Source organism: Stenella coeruleoalba (assembly GCF_951394435.1).
Source record: "Stenella coeruleoalba genome assembly, chromosome: 11".
Taxonomy (NCBI): Eukaryota; Metazoa; Chordata; class Mammalia; order Artiodactyla; family Delphinidae; genus Stenella; species Stenella coeruleoalba.
The window spans coordinates 82,356,372-82,383,162 of record NC_137157.1 but is presented as its reverse complement, the minus strand read 5'-3'; the positions used below and the strand labels follow the sequence as shown (position 1 = coordinate 82,383,162).

Sequence of the window (26,791 nt, the reverse complement as noted above, 5' to 3'; positions counted from 1 at the left end):
GCCATGGCCGCTGAGCCTGCGCGTCCGGAGCCTGTGCTCCGCAACAGGAGAGGCCACAACAGTGAGAGGCCCGCGTACCAAAAATATATATATATATATTTCACTTTCTATGTAAGAAAAGTGTACTGAATCAGATATATATTATGTCACAAAGGCAAAGATTAACTAGATTTGCATTGTCCATTACATTTCAAGTTTGTATATGCTGCTGACTTGAGCTGCAAGAAATGTACAAAGTTTATACTATTAATAAACATCATCTTGCCTGTATGGAATCTTTTGTCTCAAAAGCCTTACAAAGGAATGAATTTGGCTATTTATCATGTCTCCTACCATAATACTCATTTCGCCAAACTACCCATATTTAGTTCTTCTAATCTTTTCTCATAAGTCAATCCCTTCAACTCATTAATCTTTCTTGTCTCTTGTCTCTTTTTCCGCCTGGTTTACTAGGAATGTAGTGCACCTTACAAAAGACTTCTCCCTTCTCTTAATCTCTATTCAAAGGATTATAAACTTCTTGAGGGCAAGAACCATGTTTTCTTGAATTAAAAATGAGTTACAGAAATAAGATGCCTTTATTGGAGATAATCTTAAATCCCCTTGCCTTTTGCTAGCTGACTATGTTTTAAATCTTATTAATTAGGAAAGCTGCATTTTTTGTGCTTGTTTCTTCTCGGAAAGAATGTATCACAGCTGAGTACCTTCAGACTTTTAGACAATAGAGGAGGGGTGTGTGTGTGTGTGTGTGTGTGTGTGTGTGTGTCTGTGTGTGTGTGTGTGTGTGTGTGTCTGTGTGTGTCTGTGTGTGTCTGTGTGTGTCTGTGTGTGTGTGTCTGTGTGTGCTCACACACACCCGTTTGTGCTGGAATTACTACCACTGAATGCCCTGTGATGCAATTATTCTCTTAAAGAAACTGAGTTACATTTTCCCGGCGGGAATTAACATTATGCATGATTGATAACAAGCCGTATTTTGGTTTTCTTCAAAAAAAAAATTCTTTAAACAAAGATTTCCGAAATCAGTTTCCAGTGAACATTCTGGACCTTTTCCCCTAAATAGATAGCATTCTACCCATCAAATGATTATAGCCATAAATAACTTGTGTTCTTCTCAACCCACTGCTCTATATAAGACTGAACCCAAAAAGTTTAAATCTGGAGGTGGAAAAAAGTAAGCAAATGATAAAATAATATAAGGCCCTTTACTAAAGTTAATTTTAAAACCTATGGGGAAAAATGCTTTTGTGTTCAGAGGGATGAGAAACCCTGAGGGACAGAAAGATTTAAAGCAGATTCAGGAATTGGAATTTAAGGAGAATTCACAAGATTCTGACAGATGGAGAAGGGAATAAGGGCATTTAGGTACTGGGAAAATGGCCTGTACAGAAAAACTGAGGTGGGTTCAAGTTAAATAGTAGAAGGAAGTAAACTTCTGTTACTCAACAGAACACTAATAATATATCACAGCAGAATGAAGACCCCAAAATGTGAATACCAAATCCCAACAAATAATAATGAGAACATAGGCCAGAAATTAAAATAACATGGTGGGGGGCGGGGGTTCTTGGCTTCAAATTGTATGAATAATCCCAAGATTTTTCTAGCACTCATAATTAAAACTCCTCCACTTGGAGGCTATTTAAAAAATAACTTTACCAGTAGTTCAGATTAGGATATGAGCAGCACAGAACTGTCCGAACAATTGTTAGCAAGACTTTTTAGTGCTGCAGGGGAAAGAGAGCAGACTGGAACAAAAGACTCCTTAGTGTCTCTGCCATTGGCTTTCTACGTGGCAATCAGTCTGCACCTGGTTTTTTCATGTGTAAAATGTGTATAACAAATACCCTTCCCATTTGTTGTGATGACTAGTAACATGTATCTAAAAGCACCTACAAAAAAGTTCGACACATAATAGGTATCAATAATTGGTAACTATTACTAGTATATACTTTTCCACTCTAAGGCCTCTTTATATAATGATTAAATATTTTTATCACCTCTCCCCTCAATCCTGACATGCTTGTCTTCCCTTCTCCACCTGTTAAAAAATGTGTGTCTTTCAAGTAGCTATTACTATAACATTTTTATACACAATCCACTACATTCTACACATAATCTACTACATGGTTCCTGATAGTATTTTTTCCTAGTGGGCTTTTAATTTTTGTAATTATTTTGAGATGAAACATAAATCCTAACCCTTTCAATAAATAATGTGAAACTCAAAAATCTCAGAACGTAAAGGAGACTCAGAAGTGACCTGGTCCAACCATTACCAGGTGTATGTGTTTCTTTAACATCCTACCATGTAATTAATTCAACATCTGTGGAATATGTCCAGGAAGGCCACTATTTCTAATGATAGCCCATTCCAATCTGAAACAGTTATAATAAAAGGCTCTTCTTTTGACTGAGCCCATGCCCCTCTCCCTATGATGGCTAAACAAGAAAGAAATCTAAGCACACTTGTGTCCAAAGATCTTTTGCATTTGGGAGCCACCTTGACCCCTGGAGCGCCTCTTCTCTTCCTGTCTCTTCCTAAAGTACCCACATCATTCTGGCTGCTCTCTCCTTTAATGCTTTTAAGATATGATTTTCAATTAGTGAAAAATAAGACTCCTGGAACGTTACACAGTAGTTTCAGTTCCGTATCAGTATCACTGCTCTTGAACAAACGCTCAACTTCTGTTAATGCAACCATACTTTGGGGGGCAGCCCAAACAAAGTTAACAATACAGAAGTGTTAACCCATACTGAGTCCCCTGAAGCGATTAAACCCTTGGCCTTGCAATACAAGGAAATCACTTCTTTATTATCTCCTGGGTATGGGGACTTTATATTCATCCCACTGACCTATTCCACTCTGCTGAGATGAATTTGAACCCTGATACTGTCAACCAACTGGTGAATTTATACCAGTCCTGAAGGCTCTTCAAATCTGATCCTCCTACCAGCAAGGTGCTCGTTGAGAAACAGAGTTGTATACCATGATCAGGGACAGAGCGCTCTGGAAAGACACTCCAAGTTTTCACTGTTACGTGGAGCCACGTAATCAGCATTCTTTGACTCTAATGCCACCGTTTTCAATGTTATAAACAGATGCCTTGCTGATATCTAAGTACATTACATTTAATGTATTCCCCTCATCAATTAATTAATTCTTTAACAAAAGAAACATGAAACACCTTGTAGGATATCTTGGCATATAAAAAAAAAACTAGGTATAATTGCCTATATGCCACCTAGAAAAGAACATTAAACAAACTTCTGTGCCACAGGTATTTATAAAATCAGAAGTTTATGAAAAAAGCTGCCCAAAGCTTATCTCTGACCCTCCTAACTCCCTACACCCTACTTAAGTCAATGAATTATTCCTTGAAAACACTGTAGATTTTCAAACAATCTATAATTATAACCAAAGGAAGATTCATGCCTTGCTTCATTTATCTGAAAACAAAATTTAAATTTTAAAAATGCTTGGAAAATCTTTCTTTACAATATTTTATGTGTCATAATATTTTATATCTTTATATCTTTGTAATAAATGTTGCTTATCATATTTTAACTTTCTGGCCCCCACCCACATTCTCTAAATATCATCAATGTTTCTTCACAAAAATCAAAAGGTAAAATGCTCTAAGGAGACTTTATACATGAGAAGTCTCCACAACCCAGAATATTTTATGAATATTCATTGAAAGGGACATAAAGCAGGTATATGAGGAGACCGGATCTGCAAGAAAAAGCCAAAATGTTTCCCTACTGCTTCTTTGAATATTTTGCATAGCCCATTTCTTCATTTAAAAATATACAATCCTCCTTAATACTCCAGTTAAGACAGGAAGTTACTCCAGAGCAACAAAAATTATCTCTGTAATTACCAACATTCTACTTTCAGAGCTATTTCTCCCAAGGAAAATGGCGAATATTTACTTCAGGATCCCATTCAAATAGGCTGTCATAATCACACATTCTAATGTCTGCTAACGTCTGTCTAACGGAGCAGCTGCCAGGAGATGTACAAATACCTCTGACCTTTGGGTTCATAGCAGCCAATGTCCTCTTTTTCACCAAAGAGGAAAACTTTCAATAAATAAGTCTTATTTCCCTGGAGCAAAACTAAGATATTTAGTTTTTAAGTTTGTCAAACTGTCAAAGATGTGGACTTTAAGAAGAGGAGAAAAACGCAGATAATTGAATGATTCCCCATGGATCTACTCAAGCATGACTTAAAATGTTTGCTTTTCCTCAAGGTTAAAAAATTCCTCAGCCCCTTATACTACAGGCCTGTCCTATTATTTATTTGTTACAACGTACTGCCAAGTTCCCAGATACAATGCATGGGAATTGTGATCTGATGTGTTACAAAAGGATCTGATCAATGTGTTACAAAAGGACCTACAATATCACTAAATTTGCAATTAGATCCGACTAGAAAATTCTGCATTTAATTTTGAAGATGTTCAATATTAAATCTTTTATTTTTCCATAAATACTTAAAATCCTCCTGTAACCCAAACCCCATTCTTACCCAGATCCCCTCTACTAACCAAGTCCAGAATGTGTTCTGAAGTATATAGGTGATATTAGACAATTTCCATTAATTGGCATTATCATAAACCTACACAGAATTCAAAAGGTAACGTATCACATATTAATTTTAATCGATTACAGATTTCAAGGATTCTATAGTTTTAAAATATTCTAATAGAAAGTTAAAGCCAGGGTGAGATGAGATCCCAGCAAACTATATTTATTGTGTTAATGTACCATTTGTCTTCTGGGCAAGTAACTAAAGGTCATTTGTTCTTCATGGCAAGTGTTGAAAATAGTTTACATCGAAGGTCTAACTTAAAGGAACAATGTGAAACCCCTCAGGCCTAAAATGACCTTTTTATGCCAACACAGATGTCCAAACCTCTTAAAGAGGGGAGCAGTGATGTTTGCACTCGGATTTCCAGTTACTTCAACTCCCTTTTCCTAAATGCCTCTGATGGAGAAATTAGAATCCTTTCCTGCTTGTAGATCTCAGTGTATTTGATCAACCATCAGGGCCAGTTATCAAACTTGAATGCCGGTCTGAAGAGGGGCAAGTTCCCAAGCCTACCTTTGCCAAGTGAAAGGGAGACTGTGGGAGAGAGAGGCACATGCTAAAATCCGTTTGGGGTTGGGGAGCTGCTTCCATTCCCCAGGGTCTGAGCAGGCTTCTGGGAAACTGGACAGTCATCCCACATAGTACCTGGCAGACACCCAAGGAGGCCTAGCCAGAGCAGGCCTCCTTCAGAAGCACAAGGGTATGAGGGAAGAGGAATAAAGAGGGAAGATAAGGCTTGCAATTGAGATCATAGGCTGTTTCACTTGACCAAAAGCCTTTGCTTCCAAATAGCTGGGAGCTTTTAGTAATTCTTGCCTCCCGACCTTCCAATAAAACCCAGAATGGTCAAGTGGTAAAAATGAAACAACTAGCCAATGAACATTTACCCATTTTCACGGTCAAGCTGGCCACATTTCTTGTCATCCCAAAGAAGGATCCGAAGAAAAGACTGATGGAGACAGAGGGGTGTATGTTTTCACTTTCTCTTCCAGATCAGCTGGGGCTGATTTTTCCATCAGGCTTTGCTAACCACACATCGAGGTTTCTGTCTATGAAAAACAACCCACAAATGCACCTGAAACGTGTTCTAACTTTTAACGTGATATATAAAGACACCTAGGTTCGAGCTCACTCTGTACTGCCCACAGAGACAGAAGGCAAAATTGATGTCGAAGCCCTAAAAGCAAATGTCTCTTGGGTTCACAAGTCCTCCTGCCCTTTATGGCAGACTTCACACATTCACCCTGCTGCTTTGTCACATTTGGGCGGCCAAACAATGGCACAGAACAGACACTGCAATGAATAGAAGAGAAACCATTTGTTCTACAGAGCGGTTTTCTTCGGGTTACATATTCTATCACTATGCAGGGCAAGAAAAGCACCTAGGGCACCTAGAACAGATTCAGATTTTAGTTTGAACTTGTATGGAGTTCTTAATTAAGAAAAGAATTGTCTGCTGGAATTTTGCCCTGTGGTTTCCCAAGCTTGTTCGTGAGACGGGCATTGGACATTTAAGGGAGAAAAAAAGGAAAGAGATTGCTTTTATAGTACTTTTAATATCATTTTCCTTCTATTTACTATAAAGTAAACTAGACTGTTGTCCTTTTTGACGAAGCATTTTCTTTAAATATGACCATTACTACTATGCAAGCACATTTTGAAACAGGTATGAAGCCAGTATATCCAAGTGTGGCTGAAACCCGAACAGTTATTTTTTTCCACTTACACAGGAAAATTCAGGGGAAAATTGGTTACATGGGCAACTCACAGTTTCTTTTGGAACACTTTCATGGAAATTCAGGCTACATGTGATACACACATCATATTTTTTTAATGGTGTTGTGTGGGTGGATTGGAGGCACATGAAGAGCTCCAAAATCCATATAAATATCCAAACTGGGCATGGAGAAACTCTCTCACTTCCGTTTTATTGTCTATTGCTCACTTGTGAACTTACTTGTAGCATGATACTCTAATATTCCTTTCTGCCTATTTTAACTTAAACATTAGCACCAGGCTTCTAAAACACATGGCTAAAAATGACATCACTCTCTCAAAAAAGATTCTTAAAATAACAAAAACCAAAGGAAGCCGCCCCATTCAAAATAAGGGGAAGACAAGCTCACCCTTCTTCTTTTCATCCCAAAGCCAACCAAGATCGACAAACAAACTGACACACAAAAACCGAACATCTCTTTCTTTTTCTCTTCATGCCAGGGTTGCTGCCTGGGTGGTAGCCATTCAGGCTGGCTTGTGTGCACTTGGAGTGAAGGGACTAGTTAATGGGGAAATTACAGATGACTCTGTGTGGTGGGTTCTCCGATTTACATTTGTGGTAAAACCCGCGGCAACTGATCTGTAACTCTGACTTGAATCGGGCCCTTACATGGACATTTTTCCAGCCTGTGGCAGCACCTAAAAGGCTTTCTGGGAAGTGTTCAAGAGTCTCCTCTTCCTAGGTAGCCCTTGCCAGAGTATTTTAACCTCCTTTATTATACCAATCATGGGTGTCCTGAACATCCCTCCCACACTCATCACCGAAGCAATGCTCACTAGAGTCACATGCTGACGTCTGGTTAAAAAAATTTTTTTCAGGCAATGAAAAATGATAAATTGGGGGTTATGAAAGTTAGAAATAATATTTGAATCGAAGTTTGAAAAGAGAAGATGCACAGAAGTCCTTTGAAGTCCAGGCATACTAAACTGACCAATATAGGAGAACAAGGGGATAAAGGACAGATGAAGGGACAAAGAAATGGATGTAGGACAAACATCCATTATGATAGACACTGGGATCACATTTCAAATCCAGGGCTGTCCAGTGCATTAACACTCACTCTAAAAGTATGTAAGTAAGGAATGGATCTCCGTCTACCTTCTTTGCACTGTTTTCCCTCATGGCCTAAGAGAATGCTTTGCCTTTCACATTATAGAGATCTGCTGTTTCACGCTCCTAGTAAAAAAAAATTTTAGGGTAAATTATGAGCCAACAAGTCACTACAGGTTGAAATGCATTTGCCGAATTAGGAACCCAACATCTTCACTCCATTTAATTGTTTTGCGGCAATGAAGTATAAACAGCTTTGGTTAAAGCAAGAACTACAAGCAGATACACATACTCACCAAATTCTTGGTCATAATGAAATTCTTAAGCTCAAACTAATCAAAAGAGGAAGGAAGAACTACCATCTGTCTCCCCTTCCTATTAGCCTGTTAGATTCAAACATTTCAGACTGGTTAAAAAAGGTTTCACAATTCAAAGTCCAAATGTAGTACCAATGAAAACTCAACCACTGAAATAGCTGTTGATTTTGGTAACCAACTAAAAGTCAGGTAATAAAGGACACAAATGCCTTCTGATTGATTGCTCAGTCTCGTTCCCCCTGATTTAAAAGTCCCTGAAAAGTCTCACTCACTCTTTTTGGTGTGAAGCAAAGATTGTAACATTTTTCCCCATAGGAAATATCTTGCCTAAATCAAAATACATTGCATACTGTGGTACATCTATCTCAGGGCGTTTAGTAAAACTAGACAACTGCAAAAAAGTGAAGGACAGATTCTAGCCCACAAGGTACAAGACCAGTAATAACCCTGAAATTATAAAAAGTAATCATTTCATAGACTTTGGTAAAGTTGCTTTGAAAAGTCAATGATTCAATCCCCTCAAGTATTAATAGAAACAGAGGTTCGGGGTTATAATAAACACTTAAGGCCATCTTGTCATTGGCAAGTGATGCTATACAACGTTACCATAACTGAATCGCTTCTTGGACTCTACAAGTGATACTTATGTATTTTGTTCTTGATACTTCTGATGAAAATTGCCCTTTTACAAAAGAATGGACTGTAAAATGGTTTAGATTTATTGCTATATACAAGGTCTCAGATGTTAAGTTTAAGATATGAAGTTTTCTGTGGGTATTACAATTTTTTAAGAAAGAATACACTGAAATCAGAAAATTCAAATATATATGAACACTATTCAAGCCTTTTGATGACTTCTTTCCCTCCTTCCGCTTCATTAAGTAAACTATTTTCATTGTCGTGGGCACAACTGACAATATAACATGGTCTTTCCTGGTGTTCAATCCCCATACCTACTTTACAAGGTGGTTTGTCAAAAGGGCATGGTTTCCCGAAGGAATCCCATCTTTGTTATATACTTGCTTGGACTTCGTGAGCCTTGCCTATCCTATAGTTCCCAATAAATTATATCCTTCCTCACACTATGGGGTTTTGTCTGTGGGTTGGGAGTGGCTCTCTTATTTTCTTCTAATGAGCAAGCTTGAAATCTCTGGCTGAAAGTCAGTGTCAGCGGTACTCAAACTTGTCAAAATCATCAAAAACAAGGAAAGTCTAAGAAACAGTTACAGTCAAGAGACGCCTAAAGAGATGTAATGCAGTATCCTGGATAGAGTCCTGGAACAGAGGAAAAAAAGATACTACAGAAAAATTAAGGAAGTGGGAATAAAGTATGGACTTTAGTTAATAATAATGTATCAATACGGGTTCATTAATTGTAATGTAATTAATGTGCCACGCTAACGTAAGATGTTAATAATAGAGGAAACCAGAGCAGGGGTGGTATCTGGGAACTCTTTATACGGTAACTTTTCTGTTAATCTAAAACTCTTCTAAAATAAAAAGTGTGTTTTTTAAAAGTCAGTGTCAGTAATGATGCAACTGAGTCCTCTTTAAATGCAGAAGTACTTGTATCAATTGATAACTTCATTTGTAGAATGTATTGGGTGGTGTGAAAGAACTGAAAAAATTGACACAAGCTCTTTAGAAATAATGATATCTATTGAGATTCCTTGCCTACAGTGAAAATAACTTCAAGGTTTTCATGCTTTAAGAAGAGATAAAATGTTTGGGTAAATCATACTGATGTATAGAACGTATACATGGAATGACTGGGTAGGAAAGTCACTCCATTCCCTTCCTCCCCCTCCAGCAGATAGCACTACGCAGGGTAATAAAAAATATGGACATAGCTCCTCTTGCACTTATGAAATATATAAAGGCAAGATAATTGTAGGACCTGATGGGTTTACTGCTCCCTGTAGGTCAGTTGCCAAGCAAGAAACTGGAATATGTTTTCTAATCCAGACCATCCAATAAACATGACAGCAGATAATAATACCTTTGAAAGTTTCAAAGTGCTTCACATTTATTATTTCATTTTATCCTCACAACAACTGTGTGAGACAGACAGCATAGATTATTATTAGCAGAGTTTATGGATAAAACAAAGAAACAGAAAGGTTATAAAACTTACCTGAAGTCACACCATAAGTAAGTGACCAAATTCAAATGAGGATCCAACTCTCCCAACTTCAACCTCTCACTTTAACTCATACCTGGGGATAATGTGCTTTCAAGAAAAGAACTTTCTTATCTTAATGTTGTGTTTTATAGTGTAATGCATAGCATTCTAAGAATAACAGGAGTCTCTGGTGAGGCAGTTCCAATGTACCACAATTTCATATAAAACATAAATGCTAAATAAAATTAAATAGCCATGGTAGCATAAAAGAAAACTGATCAGTCTTTCCATCAGTATCAGTGTAATGAAAACACATACCAAACAATAAAACAGTATTGCTTATAGAATTAAGTACAGAATTTATTATTTACAGAATTCAACGAGTCTACCTCCAAAGATACATGACTGGAGGCCTATTAATTTTGGATCTGATTATTGCATATTATGTCATCTTTGCCTTAAAAAGTAATGTTATTCTGATACCATGATAGCATGGCAACTTCAGATACTCACTGCTAATCTACCATCCATAGCCACTTTTGTTATAAAATTGCTATAGTCCACCTTGTTTTCAATGAACCGTTGTCAAATAAAGATATCTATTTATAATCTGACATTTACCCAGGAAACAGTGAAATTTAGTTCTTGTTCAATTTGGCTACAACTAAAAAAGTATCAGAGTGACTTAGTCATTCAGTGACTATCTACTGGGTGTCTGCTGTGGGCACTGCACTAGAATATGGACCCAGTACGAATAAAGCAGAACCCAGTGTAGTGGGAACTTAGTCTAATCAAGGAAAGCCAGTATAACTAGGTACAGAATCAGAAGACCTGAAGGGATTATCCAAAACCCTCTTGTTCTTATTCTTTTTCCTTCCTCCACTTACAACTATAAATGAGTCCAAAAGGTAGTTAAAACACTAGGAATATTATATGGAAAAGATAATTCACAAAACCACCCTCGGGAAGTTAATTCCAGAGAATTTAACCTGGTTTTAATAATGAATCTGGATGCTGGTTTCTTTTCAGTTTGAGTGAATATTTGAGACCAATGGTTACCTCGAGGTCGACTTCCAGGACAACAGCATCAAAAAGATACAAGTCATTTCTAGTTTAGCTTCAAGAATCTGATTAAAGAAAATGTTTAAAGTTGTGAAGTATATCTCATGATACGCTAACATCCAAAACTGTACCACTTATGAATAACTACTTATTAATGATATTAATGAGTGTAACCAGAGAAGCTGTAGATTTGAGAATAAAAATCGAAACAACCATAGCGTTGGGGGGTGGGTGTGTGGTAGAGCAAAGAACGCAAACCTACATCTAGAGCAACGTTGTGAGAGAGTCCTTTCCTGGCAAAGCCAAAGGTGGGATTGGACTCTGGATAATTTCTAAGGGTTACAAATCACTCCAGGTTTTTAAACTATATTTGAGAATTAAACATGAAGTGAATCCCATAATTTATTCTATGACAATAAATTCAGTAAAACAGGCCACAAAGATCTAAGCTATTCAAGGGAAAACAAACTTGAAACAGTCTAATCTCATAACCAAACAGTGCTGAAGTTGAAGAACAGTAGTGTCCATACTCCTTGATCCAAAAAGTGTGTTTTAGGAGGGGAGTGGTGAAGGTAGAATTCCAGCATCTTAATAACTGCAACTTCTGTTCATTTTCAAACAACTCCTGCACAAGCAAAAATACCTATAAAGAAGAGTGATGCCTAAACATAGAGAGGTTAGAGTTTACCCAAACTTTTTGAGAAAAGCCAAACGGGGCTACAAATCCTTGGAGACATGGCTTGCCTCTGTCCTTTTTGGCTTTGACTATATGGAAAAGAACAAAAATGAGAAAAAGTATCATTCATTTTTAACACTGCTCCCAGATCCTTCCTTATCATCCAAAAATTATCCAGCTTCACCCTTATGTTTGAGGAAATGAAGATTCCAGGAATTCTGACTGTCTGGCTCAGTGTACAAAGCTTCCAAGTTCCAGGTAACTTATGTAATGTTACTGGGAGTAGCAGAAGAGAAACAAAACAACTGTGCAAAAAGCCTTGAGGGATTTTTGTATTTGGCTGGTTAAAATGTTCAGAATTATTTAAGAGTTGGAAAAGGAACAATAAACCACACCCTCAGAGAGCTCCAGTCTGAATTCCACCATTAGTTTATTGTTTTCCAATCCAAAATTTCAGTGGATTAATGAGAATAAAAGAGCCCCCCCAAATGTGGTGATATAATCTAGCTTGCCCGAAATATCAAACTTCTAAAACATAATTTGGTTAAAGAACATAGACTGAATTTATTACTTTACACCTTACTCTTTATGGATATAGAAGTTCTACTGGCTTCTTCCCAAGGTAAAAAAGCTCATCTCTCCACTATTTGTGGTTTTGAGAAGCGCCACTAAGCATGGAATTTGTTATGACACAGAGCTCTCCTGGACTTCATACGAGAGGAAGCTGTTAGAAAATGATCTCACCTATAACACAGTCCTTTAGCAGAGACACTGAAGATAGTGCTATGAAGCCACTGCAGGCTTTATCTATAAACATATATAATCATAGGAGTTATAGAACATGGTATCATCAGAGCTAAAGCCAGGGTATAGTTTCTCATACAATTTTATAGTTGAATCAACTGTAAAAGAAAACTAACAAGACGTATTTAGATCACTACTGTTTACCAAATGGCTATAATATCTCTCTCCAAAATATTATTTGTTGAAGATGTTTCTCAGCTGCCACGGGGGAAAAAAAAAGTAGAAGTCTTCATTTGAGTCTGTTTACTTTTTAAAAACAAAGTTCCTCTGTTTTACCTTATTAACTACCAACAGAATCATCCTAAAATTCCAGATAAAGTGGGCAAGGAGGTTCAGGATTGGTTTGAAAGCTTGGAAGAATTTCAACAAGAGCCTTCCAGCAGTATACACTGTGGAGAGCCTTTGTCCTAACATCTGGCGGATTTATTTATTGGGTCTTTGTCAAATGCCAGGCATCATTCTCAGTGTTTTAGGTGGATGATTTCAGTTAAGACTCGCGACAGACTAATCAGGTAACAAATGTTATTATCCATTTTACTGGTACAGAAACAGAGATAAAGTAACTTTCCGAAGATCCAGCAAGTTGGCGATAGAGCTGGGACTCCTACTCAGAAAATCTGACTCCCAAATTCCCACTTTTAGCCCTCTCGCTGCACTGCCCCTATCGTATTAGTCTATGCTCTTTCCACCTCTTCCTTCCTCAAAGGATCATGAGCATGGCCACCAGTGAAGGGCCAGGTATGACCCTGATTCTCCGTGCTTCAGTAAAATATTAATTCCAAACACCTACAAAAATAATTTCTCAGAATCCCCCCAAGCTTCATTCACTCAACATTTTGACCAATATTTACTGACTGCCTCTTATTTATGAACAAAATTGACTAATACATAATTCCTACCCAAAGAGTTTATAATCCACTACGGAAAAGGGCTATACAAATAATTGAAATGAACTGCAAAGAATCAGATCACTACACTCTTCTGCCTAAACCTTTACCAAGAGCTTAAAATCAACACACACTGAACATGTTGGTTCACAAATCCCTACATGAACCGGTCTCTCACCACCTCTCCAAGAGCATCTCTTACTATTACCCCCTTTCTCAGGATGCTGCAGATACTTGACCTTCCTCTTATTCTGGTCACTCACCAAGATTTCTCCTGTCTCAGGACCTTTCTGCCTCTCCCCTCTTCTCCTAGATCTTCCCATGGCTGGTTCCTTCTTTGCATTCAAGTCACAGTCTAATGCACATTCTCTCAAAGAGGCCCACCCTGAACCACTCAATCTAATCTGGCCTATACTTTCCTCCCCACCCCCACCCCCAAGTATAGTTCTATCATAATTATCTAACTGTATTCACAGCATGCATTACCATTAGAATTTAAGTATTTTTAAATTTTATTTTCTTGCTTAGGGTCTGTATCCCCATCCTCAACCAGAAGGCAAGCTTCCTGAGACCAGGAGCCTTGTTCTTGCACCTCCTGGACAGGAAAGGTTTCACAAAGTCAATAGCATAAGATATGGACTTCAAAAGACATGTGGCAACTCAGCAAAGATGGGAGCTATGGACACTGCAAGGAAAGGTTATTTGCTCAATAACAAGAACAAATATATCAGGAGAGAAATCTAGAGCACGTTCTCGAAAGATGGAATAGTCTAGTTTGGATGGTATACATCCAAACACAGGAAAAGGACATTGAGTTAACATCATGGAGGGTGTTCAGTGTCTGAAGGAAGAATTCTGTAGGTAGTGGGGAGCCACAGAAAGTTTCTTAGCAAGGAAGGCAAAACATAGCATAGCCTTAGGAAGATGAAAGGCTGATTTAATAGTGCAGTCAAAGGACACTAATAACATTTTAAGTCATTCTGATAAAACACTAAAAACCTCTGCTTTTTTTTTTTTTTAAATAGAAAACTCTCATGAGACAACAGGAAGAGAGGAGCTATGAACTTAGTGCTGTTAACTATTGGAACAGAAAGTACAATGTTATAAAGTATAAAGTTGAACATAATGATGAAATTTGTTTCTCTAATATCTGTTCAAAAGCCTTTTGCAAAATAAACACAGATTTTATTATATCAAACCACCCAAAATGACTCATCTCTTTGGAAATGCATTTCTGGCATCTTCTTTCCTCGGGCCTCAAATTCTTTCAGAAAATCAAGCAGATTAGTAGCCTGATGACAGGACAGAAGTCAGAACTCGGAATCCTAAATCCACTCCTGCCACTGACTTGCTGTCTGACATGGAGCTTCATGTCATTTTTGTATTTGTAAAATATCTTTTTGTGGCAAGCATTTCATAAATGAACTAATCCATTACTGGGAAGTAATATAAATTTTCAAAATAATTGTATTAATACATTGAAATCAGTACAGACTTTTAATGGAATCCTTTACAAAGTATTCTTGAATTACGCTTATTTATTTCTCAATCAGGCAGGGAAAATACAAATATTCACATTAACGCATATATGTGAGAGTGTGTAGGTCTTACAAACAGTGGCTCTGTCTTAAAAATTCCCAGATAACAAAATTGAAAAATAGTTTCTTTTCAAAAGACATGATGATGTAAACACAAGGAAGTTTAAAATAACACTTGTATAAACTGTTTGAATTGAAGAGAAAAAAACACACCCCAAAAGAGTTTTGTCAGAATAAAAAGAAAACAAATCCCAAATCCTGACAGCAACATAAAAGCCAAATTCTCCCCCTTCCTTTCATAATGGCTTTTCTATTGAGCTTCATTTTGACCTTTCATTACTTTCCCAACATTGAAGAATATTGCCTTTCAAAACTCTCCATTTCTCTGCCAGTTGTACTATTATTCCTTCTCCCATTGTTGAGAGTTCTTAGCTACTGTGGTTCCAATATGAAATGTACAACTTTTGGTTTCTGCCAAACAAATATAAACCAGCACTTCTGCACACTTTCCACTTTAAATTCATACCCTGCAAGAAGAAAGATAATCATAAAGCCATAAACATGCCAAGAAACAGAAAACAGGGGAGTTTGTTATCTATTTGCTAGAAAAGAAACCATCCATCTTATAATCAATCTATAGCCAACGCACCCTCCCCGCTCCGCTGCAACAGGATGTGCCCTCTGTGGAAGAACGCAAACAGCCTTAATTCATTAGTCAGAGCTGGGAGGGTGGACCAACTGCATGATCTGATTGATAAAGTTTCATTACAAATTAGCCCATCTCTTTGATGAAAACAAGCAAGGCAGAGACTGTACCATAATTTTATCCTCATAAATTAGTCAACCAGACAAACACTAAACAGAGCTTGCCACATGAGGGGCAAACTAATTTAATTAATTCATACACAGTACCTCATTAAGATCAGTTTTAGCACTAAGGCTGTGATCTTGTTGAGTCTGCATTATTTTCCACAAAGATGCCCACTTAGTTATGAGGGGCCAGGATAGGGGCAAGATATGCCTTTGTGTACTTGGGAAGACCCAGTGCAGGGAAAAATAACATGAACAAGGTGTAGATTCCCACAACCCAAACCAGCATAGACAAGACTTTTTAACATAAGTGTTCATTTTAATAGATTACATTTTGCTTTTGCTTTTGTTCCATGTTCCTTACTTTGAAGTAGTAGTGAAAAACAAATACATTTCCTCACCGGCACAGTATAATTTATAGTCGATATAATAGTCAGAAAAAAAAAAGAAAGAAAACAGATTGTTTGTAAAAAGTAAAGATTATTACAAATGCTTCTAGGTCATCTCAGGAAAAGATACAAGATGCAATGCTTTCCAATGTCTTCACATCCTGAAAAGAATGCTGTACCTTCTACAAGCTCCAGAGACCTAATACTTGGAAACAGCCTTCTTGGTTGCAGTTACACGCCTCTAAATATTCTGATTTATTTATTTACTATTTCTTTCTTTTTCTATAACCTCTTAAAAAGCACAGGTCTTCAGGGGGTAAGGGGGGAGGGATAGTTAGGGAGTTTGGGATTGATGTGTACACACTGCTACATTTAAAATGGATAACCAACAAGTTCCTGTAGAGCACAGGAACTCTGCTCAATATTATATAACAACCTAAATGAGAAAAGAATCTGGAAAAGAATAGATACATGTATATGTATAACTGAATCACTTTCCTGTACACCTGAAACTAACACAACATTGTTAATCAACTGTGCTCCAATATAAAATAAATAGTTTAAAAAAATAAGATAAAAAGCAAAGGTCTTTTTCATAAATTCATGGGGCAAGATCTTAGTTTCTAAATACCATTATTCAATGGTATTTAGCTACAAGTAAGGAGATGCTTTGAAGTAGCAGAGTCCAGTGAGGTGGCAGGGAAAATATAAGATGAGGCTGGGACATCTTGTGGTGCCAGAAGATGAGAAAGTGCTAGAAAAAGGACATGAGCATCTCGAGAGGACATAGGAGTCAACCTAAAGTGCTCCCAGTGGCCAAAAAAACATGCCTCTTTCATGACAAACCTAAAATTTAAAGCATCTGTACCTTATTTTCAAAATATCTACCATGTTTCCAAAATGGTGTCCAATGCAAAAATAGTAGAGAACTAACTAAATAAATAGTACGCATAAACGTTCAAATAGAACCTAGCCTGCCTTCTTTCTGCTCGTGATAGCTAATGGTATGAACTCCAGTTCTAGTTTTCTCCCTCTTTTAAACAAAACCTGGTCTCCTTTGAGTTCATATCTACCTTGGTGAGTGGATTAAAAAGCCCAGCAAACTGAGCCTCGAGCTAATCCAAACAAGGCGCAATTACACTATTTCCAACCACTCTGGCTGCTCTCACTTTTTTTTTTTTTTTCATGCTGCATCTAAGATAAGATGAGGTGCAGGTGAGAAAAACAAGATCAAAACTATTTAAAGTATTACCTCTCAATCCTGGGGTTTGCAAATTGTGCAGAGAGAGGAGGTGATACAGATAAGGAGAGACTAAAAACCAGAATCATTGTGGGAGACTTTAGGATTTACTTGTAGCGCTAGTAAAACAGTTTTGAGATCTGACCATGTTTGCAAATCTATGCCTAAATCTGGAAAAGACAAGGAAGCCTTATTGTGCCCTGTTTGTTGTTGTTGATTTTTTTTTTATTCTGAAGCTTCAGAAACAGTGGCTTAAACTGCTAAATTAGAACAATACCTGTATAATATCAGTATCAGGCTTGAACTGAAAGTTGCAATGTAAAAAACCTTCAGTTTTATCTGGAAAAAGGAAAGAAGCCACAGAAACAAAAGAGGCAGTGAAGTGGAAGCTTGCTGGAGGAATGCGGTCAATATAAGAGAACAGATGTCACAGAAATTAAAAATAAGATGGTAGTTTCTTGAGATGTTATTGAATTATGTTACAATTGAAAAAAATAAGAAGTCAGTATGTGTCATGCTTTTAGCATGGACCTTCTTTTGAATATGTCCATATTTAGCCATAAGGTAGATAAATCTAACCATAAGAACTTTGTAAACACACCCAGAGAAAACAGGTGCTCTGAAAACAAGAAACTATTCAGAGTGTCCCACCACTGTTACACAGATAAGTTCGTCAAGGCAACCAACCAGCCAAGTGGGTCAAAAAGCAATTTTTTTCCTTTATTGTATAGGCAATTATTATACAACTTCTCAAACACATATATACCATGAGTCCATCAACTTTATGTAAAACACTGTCCTAATAGCCTATGTCATTAAGACTAAGCTTTCACCACTCCCATACCTGGAAGGCCAACGGCTGGGTATCTGTGTGTGTGCAGGTGAGGCTGGGGGACAGCAAGCAGAGGGTGGGCAATTTCTCCTCCAAACATACACCACTCTCTTCACAGCCATTTACGACCTTCTCTTTTCTCAACCCCTTTCCAGTACTCTCCTCAGGACGGCTGATGCACACATTACTGCACTTTGTTCTAAGCATTTCATATGTATTTACTAAGTTAATCCTCAAAAGAACATTGTGAGATTAGTTCTATTATTACAGATAAAGAGACTGAGATGTGGAGGAGTTAAGGAAATCATCCAAGGAAAATAGTCAAGCTGGGATTGAATTTGGGGATTTGGGTTCCACATCTGATATTCTTCAGTCTCTACTATCTTTAGCAGTTTGGGGAATTTCTTTTTTTTTTTTTTCTTTTTTCAAAGTTTTATTATGAAAAATTTAAAACATACAGAAAAATTGGAAGATATATTTCTCCACCTAGACTCAACAATTGTTAACATTTTGCTATTTGATTTTATCCATATATGTGTGTGTTTGAGACATTTATTTGTTTATTTGTGAATATATATATATTTTTTTTAGGTCATTCTTTTTTTTTTTAACACCTTTATTGGAGTATAATTGCTTTACAATGGTGTGTTAGTTTCTGCTTTATAACAAAGTGAATCAGTTATATACATATACATATGTTCCCATATCTCTTCCCTCTTGCGTCTCCCTCCCTCCCACCCTCCCTATCCGAACCCTCCAGGCGGTCACAAAGCACCGAGCTGATCTCCCTGTGTTATGCGGCAGCTTCCCACTAGCTATCTACCTTACGTTTGGTAGTGTATATATGTCCATGCCTCTCTCTCGCTTTGTCACAGCTCACCCTTTGGGGAATTTCTTAATGTTATCTTTTAGAGTAAATGAATGGTATCAACACATGACTCATTTAACTCAATATGAGTCTGAAGCACTAACAGCGCTGCCCACTTCTTTCTCTGTCTTAAAAAACCCCACTGCAGTCCACAGATTTCTGGGTTCTGAGCCTTGGACTCACTGCCACTAAGAGCTAGCTATTACTCACTGGAAAGCTCAGAACTAGTAAAGAAAAAAAAAAAAAAACTGAAGTGTTAATTGAAGTAGTTTAATTACTTCGAGCAGCAAACACATATATTTTCTAAATCTGTACCTCTTATTTCGTGTGCCAATGAAAGAATGTAAAATTGGGGTTTGCTGGGATGGTACTCTTACAGTAAATATACTTCTGACTCACCCCGTAAGTGGAAGTTATGAGGAATCAGAACATATCTTACTACGTGCACAAGGCTGACCTATTAATCAAATTTCAGCTTACACAGATGTTTCCGAAATTCCATATAAGCAGAAATCTGTTTTATTCCAGTTCTGGGCACAAAAACTAAGGGCCTTATTTTGAGTAATGAACACCTTTAAGAATCTAATTTCTTTCCACACAGAAGAAAAGTACATTCACCTAAAATTTTACACTCAATTTCATGGAATCCATAAACCCCTGGAAAGTCATCCATGACTCTAGTTTAAGAACCCCTATTCAAGATATATACAGAATACAAAAGCGTACACTTCGGAAGGACAGCATTTACCAAGTTCATCATGATTTTTATCATTTAATATGGACCACAGTTCTTCATAGATATAATTTTATTAATAATTATTTTTTAAGGGCTTCCCTGGTGGCGCAGTGGTTGAGAGTCTGCCTGCCGATGCAGGGTACCTGGGTTCGTGCCCCGGTCCGGGAAGATCACACATGCCGCGGAGCGGCTGGCCTGTGAGCCATGGCCGCTGAGCCTGCGCGTCCAGAGCCTGTACTCCGCAACGGGAGAGGCCACAACAGTGAGAGGCCCGCGTACCGCAAAAAAATAATAATTTTTTTTTAAGACAGTATACCAAGTCTAGCCTTAATGGTATTTTTTAGACCACAACCATTTACAGTTTATTCATATAGAAAACTTATTCCACCTTCCATCTGGGACCTAAAGTCCAGCACACCCAGGGAAACACTATTCTCCCTCTAGTGTGTGTCCTTCTGAATCCCCTATATGCAGTCAGAGGAGCAGCATCAGAATATACTCACCTCTCCTGCTTCCTGGCCACCCAGAGGGCTTGTATACAAAGCTATGGAGGTAGAAGATGTGGGTCTAAGTACTCCTCTAATCAGTGCATCCTCCTGACCGGTCCTCCTGGTATAAGCGTCCTGCATTTTTGAGAATTTATGGGAATTTTGAGAGTAATTTGATTCCGGGCTATTTTTGCCTTGTGAATAGACTTTGAAAGTTTTCCTCATGGTGTAACAATAACAACAACATAGTAACAGTATGACAACACTTCTATGTGTGACCAAAAAAATTCATGGTACCATAGCATATTTTTGTAATCTTTTTCTGTCACTGCATAATATAAAAATCTTTACATGCCGATAGTTATATGTTCGCAAAATTATTTTTAATGACTGTATACTATTCCACTGCTTGGGGTCCTATAAGTTATTTAAGCAATGTCACATTATCAAACATTTATATTGTTTTCAACTTGTAACTATTACAAATATATGAAGTAATAAGCACAGCTGGTTGACAAACAAATTAAAAAGAAAAAACAATTAAAAAAATCTGAAATAGACAAAAATGCTCCAAGATGTATAAAAGTTTACAAAAACTGCCTCAGAGAAAAACGAGCTGCAATAATGATTCTGAACAAATGACTTGAGTAGAGTGTGTTCTACCAAATTGCTTTCAGTAGCATTGCTTTAGGCCACATCATCCACAATGAAATGAATTTTCAGTTTAAAAATGCAATACTTTCAATATACTGTGAGAAAGCTAACGGCAGAGATAAGTATGGAATATCATGGAAGAAGGAAGTAGCATTTAGTTTGGCTCTGCAGGGTTAACAATGGCTACGTACAAATGAAATCCCCTGAGCTGAGCCTTGAAGGATGATTAAGATTTAGCGCAGTTACCAAAATGAAAACTAGTATTCTTGCTGTCCTCTCCTATACAACTCGCATTTCAGGGTAACCAAATGTTCTTAGTTGATGAAGTAAAATTCTTCTTTATAGAAGAGTTCCAGCCAGCAAATGTGGAAGATATTATGGAATTATGCAATTAACATTTTGCAATCCTTAATGACATAACTGATTCAAGCAGTGATCATCAATGGATTAAACCATTAGCTGCACAATGATTGATGGTAAGGGAGGGATGAGGCTGTCACCACTTGAACCCACTGATCAATCTTATTCTAAAAGATAGAGCTAATTTCTATTGATAGGAAATACAGTGGATATAGAAACAAGTAACACCAGAAGAAGACAAGTAAATAAATACAGAATATGGAACGTTCTATATGACCACTGACCTAGTTTCTGCAACAAGAAAAGAGCATTAATAAAACACGGGGGTAGGGCTTCGCTGGTGGCGCAGTGGGTGAGAGTCCGCCTGCCGAGGCAGGGGTTACGGGTTCGTGCCCCGTTATGGGAAGATCCCACATGCCGCGGAGCGGCTGGGCCCGTGAGCCATGGCCGCTGAGCCTGCGCGTCCGGAGCCTGTGCTCCGCAGCGGGAGAAGCCACAACAGTGAGAGGCCCCCGTACCGCAAAAAGAGAAAAAAAAAAAAAAACACGGGGGTGGGAAATGTATTCAGTTAAAAGAGAATTAGAAACTTAACCAAATTTAACAATGTATTATTTATTTGGATCATGATTCAAACAATCTAGCTGTAAAAAGATTTTTTTGCAACAACTTAGGAGTTTTCATTATGCACAGGTTACTAAGTGATGCCAGGGAATTATTGTCAATTTTGTTAGCTTTCATAATAATAACACTGTTGTTATGTATGAAAATGTCCATACTTCTGAAGACGCACACTGAAGTACAGGCGAAACTGTATGGTATCTTGGATTTACTTTTAAATACTTCTGCAAAAAAAGGGGAGTGGGAGGAGGGGGGTATAAATGAACTAGAGTGTCAAAATCTTAATGTTGAATATAGGAACTTTTTGTATGTTTCCATCTCCTTCTGTGATTATCTGAAATTAGTCATAATAATTTTTTAAGTTTAGCCAACTAATACAGAGCAGAAAACCATGAGTTGGGGGTGTTATGTACCCGGCAAAGAAAACAGCATAAGCAAGAACTCTGACTCGACAAACACCGTGACGTCATCAGAGAGCAGCAAACAGCTGGGTAAGAAGGGCAGGCAGCACAGGTAGGGCCAGGTCCCAGACGACCCGGATGCCACGCGAGGGAGCTTGGGCTTTACCCTGTAGACTATGGGAAACCAAGCGAGTGTTTTAAGCAGAGAATGACGTGGTTCAATTACCCTCTGGTCTAGACCATCACTCCAGCGACCCTGTGCAGAGTGGATTTCAGGAAGGTGATGGAAAGGGGAGTAAGGCTGGAGAAGTCAAGTCCAGTTAGGAGCCTAAGGCAAAACTGAAGACAAGGAACGACAAAGGAGCGGGAATAAGGTAGAGGGGCCAGGAATTAGTCACTGGAAGGGAAAGAACGAACAAGTATCAAGGCTGACTTTCAACTATCTGCAGGTGTGGCTAAGTGGCTTTGACACTGAAATGGGGAATTCAGGAGGAAAAGCATATTTGAAGAAAGGAATGAGGGGGAAAGGAAATGACAAAGTCCACGTTCAGCATCCCGAATTTCTGTGAAACAGCCAAGCTTGTTATACATGGAGAACTCAAGGTATCAATCACACCAGAGCTATGGATTCAAGGCTCCTCAGAATATGGGCAACAGCTGAAACCCCAAGAATGGATAAGATCACTCATCCCATAGTCCAGGGGTCAGGCTTGTCATTATTCAGTATCGAGCACAGTATTTAGTATGGTGTGGGCCTCCTACTAAGTACTAAATAAATGATGAATGAGACTGTCCAAGAAGAGCATACAGAACAGTGAGCTAAGGGGAGAACTCTGGAGGTCCGGCGTTAGCAAGTGAAAGCATAAAGAGGTCCCCGAAGGAAATAAATAATAAAGCTCACTCTAGGAGGAGGACAGAGACCACACAGCCACAGACACTGAGAGAAGAGAGATTTTAAGAAAGGATGAGGCGTCAACACCGGCAAAGACAAGGAAGGAGGAAAATAAGGTTTGGAAAATGTCCGTTCACTGGGCAAAATGGAAGTAGCTGATATCTTAGCCTTCCTGAGTCTCTGAGGCAAATGACCTACTTTGCTCACCCTAAAAATAAAGATAAGTAGCAGCATGATGGCCAGTAAGTAGACAACGTCACTGTTTGTGTGACCATGACCATGTCATTTAACCTTTCTTATTCTTTTCTTACTTTTTAAAATGAAGCCTACGAACTATATTATCTCTAAGGTTACATTCAACTCTAAAATTCTACAAAAGCAAACCCTTTGGTTTAAAGTGTTCCAAAGATAGTAAGAGCCAAGTGCCTACTGGTGTCCATTACATTTTATGCTGGACTTCTGCTCTACCCACTCTCTGCTTCATCCTCATTTTCTCTCCCACCGTTTTTTTGGGTTTTTTTTTCCCCTATAAGTGGTCTTTAAATCACTTCAGGGTAAAAGTGATGGACCCTACATGATCCTAAAAATGACCATGACATTTATAGCGACAACTAAAAGATGACAGGTGAAGAGACACATCAGGCCCAGAATTTATTTGTCAGCAATTCACAAAGATAAGAAATACTAAGAGATAAATTCCTAAAATATTCCTTGGGGATAAAGAGTAATTAACAGTGATAGCCAAAATGCCATCAACCCAGTAAGTAATCACGAAAGCACACAGCACTGAACCTCCTACCCTATGGGAAGTGAGAGAGATGCCCTGATGTGGAACGCACTGGCCTCTAGTCAGCAAGCTTTAAAAAAGTCCTCACTTTTATTTGATCTGCGCTTATATATGGTTGTCATGCTCTTGGGCCAGCAAATAACTAGAAAATTAGTTCGTGTTACTCCAGCAAATCCGCTAACTTGGGTCTTATCTACATCAAATATTTAAATCATGTCAGACAGATTGTACTTTAACATTGGAACCAGAAATCCATTAACAGCCTTAAAGACCAGGCAATGAATCTGACATTCCCAATCTTACTTTTATTGATAAATGTTGAAAATATCAACCACAAAATTTAGTAAAAAATGATCTGATTTCTTTTCACTTAATCTGTATTAATGGCTTCACAAACCATTTTAAGAATGAATAAAAAGAAACCTGTCATCTGAATAAGAAGTTTTATGTTTACAACATCAGAGAACTTATTCAAATAGACTGGAATCACTTTTCTCAAATTAATCCCACAATCAGGTAGTTACAGAAACAAGTGTATTTTCATGCTCAAAACAGACGTTGGTTCATCTTGCTACCTACAATCAACACACAGGTGAGCACAGTATGTTTGGAAGCAATTCTAGAACACAAAATAAAGACACAAAAAATAGGATATTCCACAGAAAGATGATGGAGTGGATAAACACATCACCACTGACCAGAATAGATGCTAGGCATATGGCAGAGGTTTTTAACTGAGGTCTGGTTCTCTATAACTCAATCAACTGGTTCCAGTTTTCAAATTTTTAATGATCTTAAAAGAGTTATGCCCCCCACCCCCGGAATGTTGATTAAGACAAATCAAATTAAACACCTAAAGGACGGGTCATTATATAGGCAGGAAGAGAACAAGCAGGCAGGAAGTAAAGCCCAGGTAGATGAGCAAATGGGATGCAGATCACTGGCCCCAGAAGCTGGATAGTTAAAAGTTATCAGAAACACATCTTCAAGTCTTTTCAAAATCCATTTGCATGGGCCACAGCCCCAGAGAGTCTGCTAGTGCCTGAACTTTAACACTCCACAAGTGACTCTGATGATAGGCTGGGATTGAAATCAAAGGGTCGAAGGCACAAGGTAGGCGATCTGAACAGAGGAAACACGTGCCAGGTACGAGCATGATTCTGAGGTGAGGACCTGGCCCCAACAAGAATTTCTTATGACATGAAAGTCATGAATCTCGATCAGGAGCTGGTCCAAGGTTATTGAGTGCTCATCGTGAGCAGCAAGTTAGTATTGCTGGGAAGGGGCAATGAAGGAAGAGAAGCCAAGTACAGTCTTTAGAGTATTTTCCACTTATTTGCACAATGACACAAATCTTAGGCGTTTATAACAAATTGCTTCATATGTGAGTGTCTTAGCCTGTCTCCACTCCCAAAGAAGGCAAATTCCGCAGGACCAGGGAAAGTGACTTGTACTTTATTGGAATAGGCAGTATACAGAAGACGTGCAATAAATTACTAAAACTACTTTGTTACAAGGAAATCTCTAAACCACTCCCCGTACCTTTGCTCTCTGTCTTCCTCCCTGAAGTCACATGAACCAGAAAAGTTATTTCTCTTTTGATTTTTACTTGCAAATATCCTAATTTAATTTTTAATTCAACCTTTAAATTCATATGATTTTAATTTTCTAAATTTAATTCAGTAATCTGTTCACCTTCCCCATTCAAATAGGTTCACTTAGCCTATTCAAACATCTTTCCCCACAACACCCAAGGTTCCATGACTATGTTAAATCTCTACGTTAATTTACGTGGCATGAACACAGGAATTACTGATCAGGAACTGTCCAAAAAACACGGTCACATCAAATTGCATCAATTTGATTATTTCTAAATACATACATTTCTAAAACATTTATGCATTCATTATTCAAAATCTTAATGGAATTAATTCAACAAACATTTATTGAGAACACCTTACTTTTATCATAAATTTTAGTGAGTCAGATACTCATTTAGGAGTTTGCTCAATAAAAACTCCATTGAAATTATCACTGCAATACATTTTAACTGATAAGCCATCATCATGATTAAATCCAAGACTGAGTCAATTATTGTTGAAAACAATGAAGTACCACTACTTAAATTTATATTCCAGTCACAAGGGAGAATAAACAAAAGAATCATAATAAAAAGATTTTTAACTCTTAGAGACTTTGCAGCAAAGTGCTCAAGTATGCTGACCTTCCTCTCTGACACAAGTTCAGAAGCCTGAATTAACTCTAGGTAAAGTGATATTCTGTTCAGATGTCTTAGGTTTGCTCACCTTAAAAGCTGTCCTAAAACACAGATACTTGATCTATCTACTACTGGAATAGTAATCTACATAATTTAGGGAAGTCGTTAAGACTATCATAAGCTCTAAATCCTTTTCGAAATTAACCACAGAATCCTATCTCCAGCCTTTCCATTTTCATCAGAACAGAACTTTAACAACTGACTCATTTTCTTTGCAGAGATCAAAGTTTAATAAAACTGAAAAATACTCAAGACTTAAATGTAACACTTTTAACTTAATGAAGACAATGTAGATATAAGCTCCTTTTTTTCTTTAGTGTCTTGAGACACTGCCTACCTTCAGCTTAGTTTAAAAGAGGAAATGAGAGTGTGGTATAATAGAAAGAGATGTGAATTCACTGAAATTCTTAAGAGCTGGGTTCTCAACCTTGTTTCTAACTAAACAGAATTATCCTGGGCAAGTCAGGAGCCCTAGAACTCAGTTTCTGCATCCTGTAAAATAGGAACTTGATATCAGGTCATCTTCCAGGTCTTTCCCAAATCCAGGATCCCAGTGTACATACAGAGTTATCTCTAAATTCAATTAGAATCTGTTCAACCAAGGACTC

General features: G+C 37.8%; 1 protein-coding gene across 6 annotated transcripts in view; it reads right to left on the bottom strand.

The window, feature by feature from the left end:
• SOX5 (SRY-box transcription factor 5) overlaps positions 1 to 26,791 on the bottom strand; it is a 993,819-nt gene that overhangs the window by 926,306 nt on the left and 40,722 nt on the right. The gene's annotated exons all lie outside the window — the stretch shown is intronic.